This window comes from Pseudophryne corroboree, chromosome 7 (genome assembly GCF_028390025.1).
Source record: "Pseudophryne corroboree isolate aPseCor3 chromosome 7, aPseCor3.hap2, whole genome shotgun sequence".
Lineage (NCBI taxonomy): Eukaryota > Metazoa > Chordata > Amphibia > Anura > Myobatrachidae > Pseudophryne > Pseudophryne corroboree.
In genome coordinates this window covers 141397789-141410528 of record NC_086450.1, presented here as the reverse complement: position 1 = coordinate 141410528, position 12740 = coordinate 141397789, and the positions used below count along the sequence as shown (strand labels likewise).

At 41.5% G+C, this 12740-nt stretch overlaps 1 pseudogene; it reads right to left on the bottom strand.

Moving 5' to 3' along the window:
* Window positions 1–1576: 1576 nt before the first annotated feature.
* LOC134946179 (5S ribosomal RNA) lies at window positions 1577–1695 on the bottom strand (annotated as a pseudogene).
* Window positions 1696–12740: the final 11045 nt, after the last annotated feature.

Below are 12740 nucleotides of genomic sequence, written 5' to 3'. Positions count from 1 at the left end.
CACCGGAGCCATTTCAGCAAACGGAGGAGGGAGTGCCGGTCCGTGGGGAATATATAATATATATATATATATATATATATATGTATATATATATATATATATATATATGCAGAAAAAAGGATTAATACTGCGCTACGTGTGATATAAACAAACGTATCAGAAAAGTTGTATGAGATATAACAATATATTTAAAGACACTCCCCACTAAAAGTTAAGAGGCGTCAGCTCTCCCCCACAAAAAAAGAACAGGGATGGTAACTACCCTGAATTTATTGGAACTGGCAAAAGAGGGATGAGGGACATATAGCGAGCAATGGTGTCTACAATAAGGTAAGATACCAAATTGATGATATAAAATAAACACAATTTCTTAACAATGTTATCACATTACTGCACAATTTTGGAAAAGTGGGACAGAAAATACATACACAAATAATAAATGTTTTTTTAAAAGGATAAAATTCTAATAATTATACTAAAAGAGATTAAATCTTATCTGGATATGAGGTCAGTACAGGTCTTCCAATGCGTTTCGTCATATAGACTTTATCAAGGGGTTAAGGTGGAATGGGACTGAGTGTCAATTTATACCAGTACTGATCAGGACTTAATTGTGACATCACATCCTGTCTAGAAAGGGACTAAGTATTAAAAAAAATCATAATAGTATAGGTATAGACAATAAATATGCTGGAAGAGATTCAGAATAAAGATTTATAAAAAAACAAGCATATTTCACACTTTTAAAATACCAAAACACATAAAAGAGTGAGTGGAGCAGTACTTCCGCCCTTCTTCCGGTGTCACGGTGTGCGCCTGTCCATTACTTCCGCCCCACTTCCGGGGCCTCACTGCGCAAGCGCCCACTGTGGATTCCCAGGAGGAAAGTTCCTAGAGCCCAGATAGCGTTAATGCTTCTAACTGCTTTGCGGCGGCCATTTTTATGGTATCATCAGTATTGAATGCAGTTCGGCGGCCATTTTTGTGAGGACCATAGTGCGAGACATTCTTCATTTTTCATGGGCAGCAATCTCATGTAAACACAAGAAAAGGATAAATGAGATGTCATTAAAAGGATTATTAGTAGTAGTTTCTTACAATATACATTAAATCAAGATATGGGGCACTTACTAATAGTGATTTATGGATAAATGCTGTGCATATAAGGTGCTAGTGCATGATTACTTAGAACAGATGGTAGAAGTGTTATTACAGTATTAAAAATCCACATAATATAGTGCTAGTGCATATATAAGGTGCATATACTAATAGTGATTTATAGATAATTGCTGTGCATATAAGGTGCTAGTGCATGATTACTTAGAACAGACAGTAGAAGTGTTATTACAATATGAAAGATCCACATAATATAGTGCTAGTGCAGTGTTAGTTCTCCATATACAGAATAATGTCAGATTGATAAATTTGCCATATTAAAATAGGTACATTGTGTGTCCAACAGTGGCTACCATTAAGTGTCTATTGAATATAAGTGCTTCAATATAACTAACAGTGTACATGGGTTACATGGTTTTGATTATACTAACACATTTTTTAGGCATTTATTCTTTCTGTTAAAATATAGTACCTGATCTTCCCAGGTCGTCCCCCTTTCTGGTACTGATCAGGCCCAACACTGCTAAGCTTCCAAGATCGGATGAGGTTGGGCATTTCCAGTGTGGTTTGACTGTAGCGATTTATGCCATACATGTGTCATATACAATAAAATATAATATTAACACGGTGATGGGAAAAAGGAAATGTGTTGGAAAAGAGGAGAATATCCCAAACAATAATGAAAGTAGTGGCGGTGGTAGGTATATCGGGGGGGGGGGGGGAGGAGAGGGGTGGGAGGGGGAATGGACACAACAGAGGAGGAAAAGGATATATCAAACTGATAAGAAATGCTTCGACCAGTATCAGTGGCTTAACTAGAGATTTTTCTCCCACAAGCCAAAAAATTCTCCGGTGACCCCCCCATCCCCCATAATATTATTATTTATTTATTAACAGTTTCTTATATAGCGCAGCATATTCCGTTGCGCTTTACAATTAGAACAACTGTAATAGAACAAAACTGGGTAAAAACAGACAGACAGAGGTAGGAAGGCCCTGCTAGGCACTAGTAAAGGGATAAACCTGTGCGCGCCACAAAAAAAAGGTGTGGCTTTGTTGAAATGGGCGTGGCTTTGTATAAAGGGCGTGGCATTGCAGGAAAAGACTACCTTATACCCCAGTTTTGCAACCTGCGCGCCCAGACATTGGCCACCACAGGAAAGAAAAATAATCCTGATTCGTGCCCCTTACATTATTTGTCATTTTTCCTCCTTATAGTAATGCCCAGTATACATTATGACACATACTGCAATGGCCCTTAGACATTATGCCACACACAATAATGCACATGACACAATATGCACACACCATAATGCCCCCGACATATTATGCCACACACCGTAATGCCTGTGACACATTATGACAGGAATCGCAATGCCCGTTATACATTATGCTACACACTGCAATGCCCCTGATACATTATAGCACATACAATGCCTGTGACACATTATGCCACACACTGCAATGACCTTGAGACATTATACCACATACCACAATGCCCGTGATATAGTATACTACACACCGTAATGCCTGTGACACATACCGCATTGCCCGTTATACCCTATGCCACACACCGCAATGCCGTTATACATTATGCCACACTGCAATGCCCCTGAGACATTATACCACATACCACAATGCCAGTGATATAGTATGCCACACACCATAATGCCTGTGACACATTATGACACACACCGCAATGTCCGTGATACATTATGCCACACACCGTAATGCCCATTACACATTAAGTCCTACAGTAAGGCTTCTAATTACTTTGAAATTACCTGCTCGTTGCCAGGGGTTTCATGCTCTTGGTTCCATGCACGGTGCCAGGGATTTTTCATGTTCAGGGTGTCATGCTTGTTGCCAGGGGTTTCATGCACTGGGTGTCATGCTCATTGCCAGGGGTTTCATGCACTGGGTGTCATGCTCGTTGCCAGGGGTTTCATGCACTGGGTGTCATGCTTGTTGCTAGGGGGTAATGCTTGTTGCTAGGGCTGTGCTCCCAGTGCCACATATGCCCCCAGTGCCAGATATTCCCCCACAGTGCCAGGTACACACATGCCCCCAATGCCAAATATGCCCCCCCCCCCAAGTGCCAGGTACACATATACCCTCCAGTGTCACACATGCCCCCTCAGTGCAACATAGGCCCCCCCAAGTGCCAAATATGCTCCCCCTCCCCCAGTGCCACATATTCTCCCCAAGGTCCAGGTACAGTCCATGCCCCCCTTCCCGCTCCCCGCTCCCCGCTGTTTTGTATAGGAGGACACGGAGGGCACAATGCGCGCCTCTCCTGTGTCCCTCCTGCGTCTTCGGCATGTCTGTTAAATGAAGTGCTGGTGCCTGAGCCAATCAGAGCTCACGAACGGGCACTTCATTCAATAGACCCGCCGGAGACGCAGGAGGGACACAGGAGAGGCGCGCACTGTGCCCTCCGTGTCCCTCCTTACAGCAGCGGCTAGGGAAATAGGGAGACAGCAGATTGACATGCGGATGCTCGACCGCATGTGAATCTGCGCTAAATCAGTGGCGGCGCCCCCGCAGCCCTGCACCTCCAAGCCACCGCGAGGGCTGCGGGGGCAGTAGTTACGCCACTGACCAGTATGAATATTATAGGAATGGAGTGATTTCATAGTTCTCATTGAATCCCATAGGATGTAAAGTCCGTAGTTGAAATATCCAAAACATTTAGCGACATGATAATTTGTTTGCTAGATCGCCTCCTCTCTCTTTAAAAGTTAGTGCATCTCGATTGGAGTTATGTACTAAGTTGAAATGTTTAGTAACTGCATGATTCTCCACCTTATTCTTAATATTTTGGACAAGTTCTTCTATCCTCAATTTTAGTGGTCTCTTCGTTTTCCCAACATATTGGTTCCCACAGTCACATTCTAAAAAATAAATTACCGATTTAGTATTACAGTTCATATAGTCTTTGATCTTGTATTCCTTCTTTTTCTCACCATCCGTGAAGGTTTTCCTGATTGGGTGAAGGAACCTGCAGACATTGCACCATCCGCATTTATAAGATCCTGTGCACTTCGGCCAGAGATGGTCACTTTCAGGTTCGGCGGTCAACATACTTGGGGCTAAAATGTCTTTCAAGTTGCGGGATTTTTTGAAGATGATATCAGGGCATGGAGGGAGTATCTCCTTGAGAATTAGGTCCATTAGAAGTATTCCCCAGTGGTTCCTGAGTGAGTCTTTAATGGGCTTCTCATGTCTACTGTATGTGGTAATAAAGGCTGTGGAGTTTTTTGTCTTCTCTCTGGTTCTATTTTCAAGCAGCTTGGATCTCTCTAGGCCTTTTGCTTTAGTAATGTCTTCTTCTAGAATTGAGTCGGGATACTCTTTTTCTTTGAATCTGTTCTTATACATCTCGAGTTGGACTTCACAATCTTCTGATCTGCTACAGTTCCTTTTGATCCTGTTGAATTGGGAGAAGGGGATATTATTCTTCCATCTTTTCAGGTGGTTTCTTTTGTAGTGAAGATAACTGTTAGTGTCTACTTGTTTCACATAGTTTTTTATTGTAAATCTACCATTTTCTCCCATCAGGACCAGGTCTAAGAACTCAATGAAATCCTTATTTACATTAGATATAAAAGCAAGATTCATCTCATTGATACTTATGTAGTTTAAAAACTGGTTAAAACACTCGATAGTTCCGTCCCAGATTATTAAAATGTCATCAATGTAATGTCGATAAAAAATAATATGACTATTAAAATTATGACGGTCATATATAAAAGTCTTTTCCCAACACCCCATAAAAAGGTTAATGAAGCTTGGCGCAAAAATCATACCCAATGCCGTTCCACAGCATTGTAAATAAAATTGATCCAAAAATTTAAAATAGTTGTGATGGAGAATAAAATACATAATATCACAGATAAAATTCTTATGACTGGCCATTAGTGTTGTATCTCTATCCAGAAGTTCTTTACATGATGTGACTCCTTTTTTATGATCAATGCATGTGTACAGAGATTGTACATCTATCGTTGCCCACATGTATGTGTCCTTCCATTCTATTCCTTTTAAAAGATTCAGTACTGAAGTAGTATCTTTGAGGTAAGATGGTAGTTCCTTTACGTAAACCTTCAAGAAGACATCTGCATACTATGATAAGTTCGAGATGAGTGAGTGTATACCCACCACAATAGGTCTTCTGGGCGGGTTAGAAAGATTTTTATGGATTTTGGGCAAAAAATAAAAAATGGGGGTAGTGGGGTTTGATCTCATAAAAACTGATATTCTTCCTTAGTGATGATATAGTGTCGTAGACCGTGCAGTAGGAGTGTTCTCAATTCTTCCACAAATCCATCCTTCGGGTCACCCAGCAATCTTTTAGCTTCTGTGATGTATTTATCACAGTCCATAATGACCAGCCCCCCCCCCCCTTTGTCAGCTTGTTTTATAATGTTTTATAATGAGCCCCTTATTCTTTTGTAATTTCTTCAGAGCTTCACTTTCTCAATTTTTTTTAATAATTAGTCCCTTTCTAGACAGGATGTGATGTCACAATTAAGTCCTGATCAGTACTGGTATAAATTGACACTCAGTCCCATTCCACCTTAACTCTTTGATAAAGTCTATATGATGAAACGCATTGGGAGACCTGTACTGACCTCATATCCAGATAAGATTTAATCTCTTTTAGTAAATTTATTAGAATTTTATCCTTTTTAAAAAACATTTATTATTTGTGTATGTATTTTTTGTCCCACTTTTCCAAAATTGTGCAGTAATGTGATAACATTGTTAATAAATTGTGTTTATTTTATATCATCAATTTGGTATCTTACCTTATTGTAGACACCATTGGTCGCTATATGTCCCTCATACCTCTTTTGCATATATATATATATATATATATATAGTAACATAGTAACATAGTATCTGAGGTTGAAAAAAGACAATTGTCCATCGAGTTCAACCTATTTGTGGTGTCCTATGCATGATGATTTGACTAAAATTTCTGACTGATGCTGCTGTCAGCCATTGCATTTTATCCCTATTTATAGTAACTATAATGCATGACTATGCACCATACCCCTGGATATCCTTTTCCAATAGGAATTTATCTAACCCATTCTTAAAGGTGTTGACAGATTCCGCCATTACATCTCCCTCGGGCAGGGAATTCCAAACACGTATTGTCCTTACCGTGAAAAAGCCTTTACGCCGTATTGTGCGGAATCTCCTCTCCTCTAACCTGAGCGAGTGTCCACGAGTCCTCTGTGTTGATCTAACCAAAAACAGGTCCCGCGCAAGCTCTGTGTATTGTCCCCTTATATATTTGTAGATGTTGATCATATCCCCTCTTAGTCTCCGCTTTTGCAATGTAAACATGCCTAGTCTTTCAAGCCTTTCCTTGTATTCCATCGTCTCCATGCCCTTAATTAGTTTGGTCGCCCTCCTCTGTACCTTTTCAAGCTCCAGGATATCCTTTTTGTAGTACGGTGCCCAGAACTGTACACAGTATTCAAGGTGTGGCCTCACTAGTGATTTATATAACGGGAGTATAATACTCTCGTCCCTAGCATCAATACCCCGTTTTATGCATGCTATTATCTTATTAGCCTTCTTTGCTGCAGTCCTACTTTGGATACTACTTCTTAGCTTGCTATCTATGAGGACACCTAAGTCCTTTTCCAGTACAGAATCCCCTAATTTTACCCCATTTAGTAGGTAGGTGTAATTTTTGTTCTTGTTACCACAGTGCATTACCTTACACTTGTCTGTGTTGAAGCGCATTCTCCATTTGGCTGCCCATGCTTCTAATTTAACTAAGTCGTTCTGAAGAGACTCGGCATCCTCCTCTGTATCCTCCTCTGTATTTATAGCCTTACATAATTTGGTATCATCTGCAAAAATTGACACCATGCTCTCTAGACCTTCTGTTAGGTCGTTAATGAAAATATTGAACAATAGCGGTCCTAATACTGAGCCTTGCGGCACACCACTTAGCACTTCAGTCCAAGTTGAAAAAGATCCATTAACCACAACGCGCTGCTTCCTATTATCTAATAGTGATAAGGTGACAGCAGGCGGTAAACCTAACCCCTGAATGTGAAGCAAATGGTAGTCTCAATCTTTAGATACACTCCCCAGTTGTGTCCATCCTTATTCTTTCATTGTGGTGGCTGCCCTTTTTCCGAATGGTTTTGCTGTCCCAACAGACCTAATAATCTGAAATCACAAGTGGAAAATAGGTGCCTCCTAGTGTATTATCAATGGTAATTTTGTGCCCTCCACCAATTTACAACACCCTTATAAACGGGAGGTGTACCATGCAAGGTGGAATTCCGACCACCTATAGACCCAGCGTATACTGTATCACGAACCAACGTGCCTACTGTGTGTTCCAGCATCACTGTGGAATTTTTCGGAAATCCCTCATATGTGTTCCACTGTTCCATCTTTTTCAGCCTGTTGGAGAACCAGCCCGTTCTGTGTTCCTTGCAGACTGACTCTGTGGCACAGAGTCAGTCTGCAAGGAACACAGAAAGGGCTGGTTCTCCAACATCTGCCCATCTGCCATAGCAATATTATTTATTTATTTATTAACAGTCTTTTATATAGCTCAGCAAATTCTGTTGCGCTTTACAATTGGAGCATTAAAACTAAAGATGTGCAAGTTCGGATTTACCCAGATCTCAAAACAGCATCTTGGGCCTAATTCAGTAAGGATTGCAAATTCTGCTATTTGCAATCTTTTTCCTAGCATGCTGGGGGCCACCCATCGCAGGGCAAGGTCACCCAGCATGCTGACCGCTGCCTCCTCCCCTTGATGAAGCAGAAATTGCGATCACAATGCTTCATCGTAGAAATTTGTGAAGCCTCCTGCCTGTGCAGCTTAGCTGTGCCCGCAGGAGGCCCGTCGCGTTCTTCTCCATTGCGGCAGCTGCGTGTGACATCACTCAGCCGCCTTGATCATGCCCCAGACATGCCGCACTGCCCCCCGTTCATCCGGCTCCACACCCGCAATGCTCCATCTCCTCCCTGGAAACGGAGCGTTGCTTATCTCTTTACCATGGCACCAGTCAAGGGGTGGATATATTAGGCAGCAAGTGAACACTCAGGTCTTAAAGCTGATGTGTTGAAAACAAGCATAAGGATGTGAGCATCTCTGACAAGGGACGAATTGTGATGACTGGGTCAGAACATCTCCAAAACAGCAGGTCTTTTTCGGGATGCACTGGTTAGTCTCTTCCAAAATTGGTCCAAAGAATGACAACCAGTGAACTGCGAGTGGGGGTGAAGGCTATCCCATCTGGTCTGATCTCATAGTGTACCAAATCCTGCGGTTTCTGCCACCATAATACTTTGAGTGTCGTCTGCTGATGCAGCTATGTTTATATACTGTTTGCTTGTTCTATATCGTCCTGACCTGTTAGTTACCATTTTCTTGTTAAACTTATTTGTTTATGTACTCTGTAATTGGGTGCCACAGATCCCTTGTGGTGCCATATAAATAAAGAACAATAATAATAATAATTTGTGGCAATGTAATAAATATATTTAATGTCCCACTTTATAATGTACTGGCCAAACTGCTGGGTATTACATCTGGTTGTTTGGAGGCCAAAACCGATGCAGCTTTGCAGCGATGTGTCACCAGTATCATACTCTATTACATATTCCCACTACAGTCAAGGACAAAATAGGGGTGAAGACAAACTAGCCAAAGAAGAACTTTTAAGTGCCCATCCTCACTTTTCATAGCCTAGAATTGTTCAAAACTGTTTTGCCTGAAAGTGCTGCAGCATGTCTGCACATTGGGGGTTATTCCGAGTTGATCGTAGCTGTGCTAACTTTAGCACAGCTACGATCATGTTCCCAGACGTGCGGGGGGACGCCCAGCACAGGGCTAGCCCGCCCCGCATGTCTGTTCGCCCCCTCCCCCACACAAGTACAAAAGCATCGCACAGCGGCAATGCTTTTGTACTTGTTGAGTAACTCCCGGCCAGCGCAGCTCATGCGGCTGGCCGGGAGTTGCTCGTCGCTTCCCCTGGTCGCAGTGGCTGCGTGTGACGTCACGCAACCGCTGCCGACCGCCCCCCGCATGGTCCGGCCACGCCTGCGTTGGCCGGATCGCACCCCCAAAACGGCGGCCAGACGCCGTGCCGCCCCCTCCCACCCAGCGACCGCCTCTGCCTGTCAATTAGGCAGAGGCGATCGCTAGGGAACGACGGCCTTTGGCCATCCGGCATGCGCCGGCACGCTGTGGCACCGGCACATGCGCAGTTCTGACCCGACTGCTGTGCTGCGATAAACTGCAGCGAGCGATCGGGTCGGAATGACCCCCATTATCCTGTCCTTTCATATAACAGTGCTGCCAAACTGCATGTAATCATCATTGAGTCCGTCATGGATTTTCCTGTTGGTAATGTGTAATGCTGTCAAGCCACAGTCAAGCATCAGTACAACTGTGTTATCTTGGGCACCCCAGCAGCCAGCACTAGATTAATACTGAGATGGAAATATTGGTTCTTTGGCATCCTCTGTAAAAACTAATGTCCAGTGATTCTAAAGCAGGGGACATCCAGTAGCAGCTAAGTGGGGTCATTTGTTCAAGCAGACAAAACTACAGAATATGGATAGTGCCAAGGGTGATCTTCCACTATTGAAGAACCCATGTATTTCACTGACAATGCTTTCAGTGTCAAATGAATGGGTTTGATGTCACTAAAAAAAATGGTGGGGTAGTCTCCATACAATGCCAAACTCACAAGGTGGACACCGAACATTTTGAAAATATCGTCCTAAAAACTGAGTCTGCTTGCCAAGTCTTGAAAGCCAATATTACTCACCAGAACCTGAGCCAGTTCAGCTACAGGAGATCCAGCAGTAGATTTGCACTAGCACTGATGCTGGGAGCAGAATGTGCTTCTCTATACTCACTGCTAATTGGGACTGGAGGAGCATCAGACCATAGGCCAAGGTGGCTCTTATTTATTATTATTTAGTTATATTACCAGTTATTTATATAGAGCACACATATTCCGCAGTGTTTAACAGACAATATTTGGCCATTCACATCAGTCCCTGCCCCAGTGGAGCTTACACTCTATATTCCTACCACATGTGCACGCACACACATTCACACTAGGGTTCATTTTGTTGTGATCCAATTAACCTACTAGTATATTTTTGGATTGTGGGAGGAAACCGAAGTACCTGGAAGAAACCCGGGGAGAACATACAAACTCCACACATTTGAGCCATGGTGGGAATCAACCCCATGACCTCAGTGCTGTGAGACAGTAATGCTAACCATTAAACCATCCATATTGGCCTTATACAGTCTCAACTTCATTCTTACGAAAAAAATATATCTCTATATATATATATATATATATATATATATATATATATATATATATAAAATCATAACAGACCTATGCATATGGGGAAAATAACTTTGATATCAAAAGACAAACCAACAAATTGCTTTAAAAAACTTTCTAAAAAATATTGAACATCAGAAATCAACACACTTCTCTAAACTGAACTCTGACTAAAAAGAAAGACAACCCAACTCACCTTACATGTAACTAAGTACATTCCCCAGCTGTCTGCTACTCCCACAGAGATTGCAGACTGGTGACAGGAAGAGGGTGAGGCAAATAGAATTGGGATCCGAAATGAGTCAAATCAAGTTCCAATTCACAAGCAGATTTTGACAAAAAAAAAACTGTAGAAAGGGTTATACATTTTAAGTCAAAATTTAGCCAAATTACATAAATCACATTTTTCATGCTGGTCCTGTTGTGTCATGATTTGATGTTGCCAATAAACTGTATGAACATTTGCAATTTGACAGAACTACACTTAAATATACATAGGTAATCCAGGAAATAAAGACAATTTGGATGAAAATATATATATATATATATATATATATATATATATATATATTTGTTAATTTTAATTATTTATTTTTTAAACACAGAGTATCATTGTCTATTTCTACACATAATCACATTTAAGCATTTATCATATCTGTCCATGAGATATAAAATGTATATCAATGCAAGAGTCCTCCTACCTAACTGGTGTAAGATTCCTGCAAAAGTTAAGATGCAGTTGTAATTTGTACAAATCTAATGTCTGTAGTTATTCAAAACTGGGTATGCTCAGATACTGAGCAATCACAATGCAAAAAATTGCAAGATCTGTCCAAAAAACAGACTTGCCTTCAAGTCTGAATCAGTCCCAAAGTGTTAATATGCCCCTGTATTACATTAAAGAGCTCATTCTATTTCCACCCTGCTGCCTTCAATAAAAATAATTACTAATCACTGGGATTTAATTTACATTCATTGGGGGATATTCAATCGTTTGAAATGTCAGTTGGGTGTCTGTTTTTTCCTATCTAATAGACAGGGGGAAAAATGACACCCAACTGACTTTTCAAACATTTGAATTCCCCCCATTGTGTGTGATTGAATTCGCTATAATGTGCAGATGCACATGCGTCACAAGGGGGGTGCAGGCTGCACCTTCCAGGGGGTGATCCCAAAATACTGACTCCTCCATAAGGACAGAAACTGGGTGCTGCAGTGTGAAATTAGCCTGCAGCACTTGGCTCCTGTCACTGAGAAGGAGCCAGCAGTGCTGGAAGAGTCTCCAGGGGCAGCCTGCACGAACAGTCTGGGTGGATTCCCATGAGGCCACACCTTATTTAGTATCATCAGCGGGCTTCCATGAGGTCTCCGTTTTGGAGAAGCCACTCATCCTCGGTGCATGCGTCTTCGGCGCACACAGAGGGGGTATCTATTGCCACGCCAGGTGTTACCGACCCTTGTGCCTAAGGACATAGCTACGGATTAGACTACAGCAACATTTTTCTGCGCACCCTAATGGGGTGTGAAAGATAGTGTATGTCATTGGTGGACGCGATTTGAAGAAATGGTTGAAATGCCAGCAAGTTGTGGCCATTGCTAAAAGCTGAATTTCCCACAATGATGTCTTAAAGCAAATGACATGTTCTGAAATTGGCTGAGTTAACAAAGGAGAAACACAAACAATTACAGCTCTAGACGCTTATACTTACCTATAATGTAATCAGAGGCAGGTAGGAAGAAAATAATATACAGAATTTGAAAAAAAAGGGGTAATCAAGAAGAAGGGAGGTCCGGGATGTGGTATTTACTGGAAGAATTGACTTTTAACATGAATTGTAGCTCAACAAATAATTTTGACAATGGATGCGCTAGCACTGAATAGCAGCCTATAAGAAAGAGTAGTGTCTCACAACTTCACCACAATAGTTTACAGTACAAAAAAATATTCTTTCTCACATTGGCGCATATCAGAAAAAGGTGTTTTTTCAAGAAAAAGGTGTTTTTCAAAAAAGTTCTTACTCCAATTGTTTGAATTAGGTCCACAACTTCTTTTATCGTGTAGTAAGTCAGTTCTCCTCAGTATAGGTGATAGATTCTCAATCTCAAAGAGAAGAAATTACAGATCTGGTGCCATATTGTCTGATCAATTGAGCAAAGTATATATTATTAAACTCACATTGAAATCATATCAACACGCCTGTCACCATAATCAATGGGTATGGATCGTCACAGATGTCAGGTCCCCTTCTATTAGTCGTCCCAAAT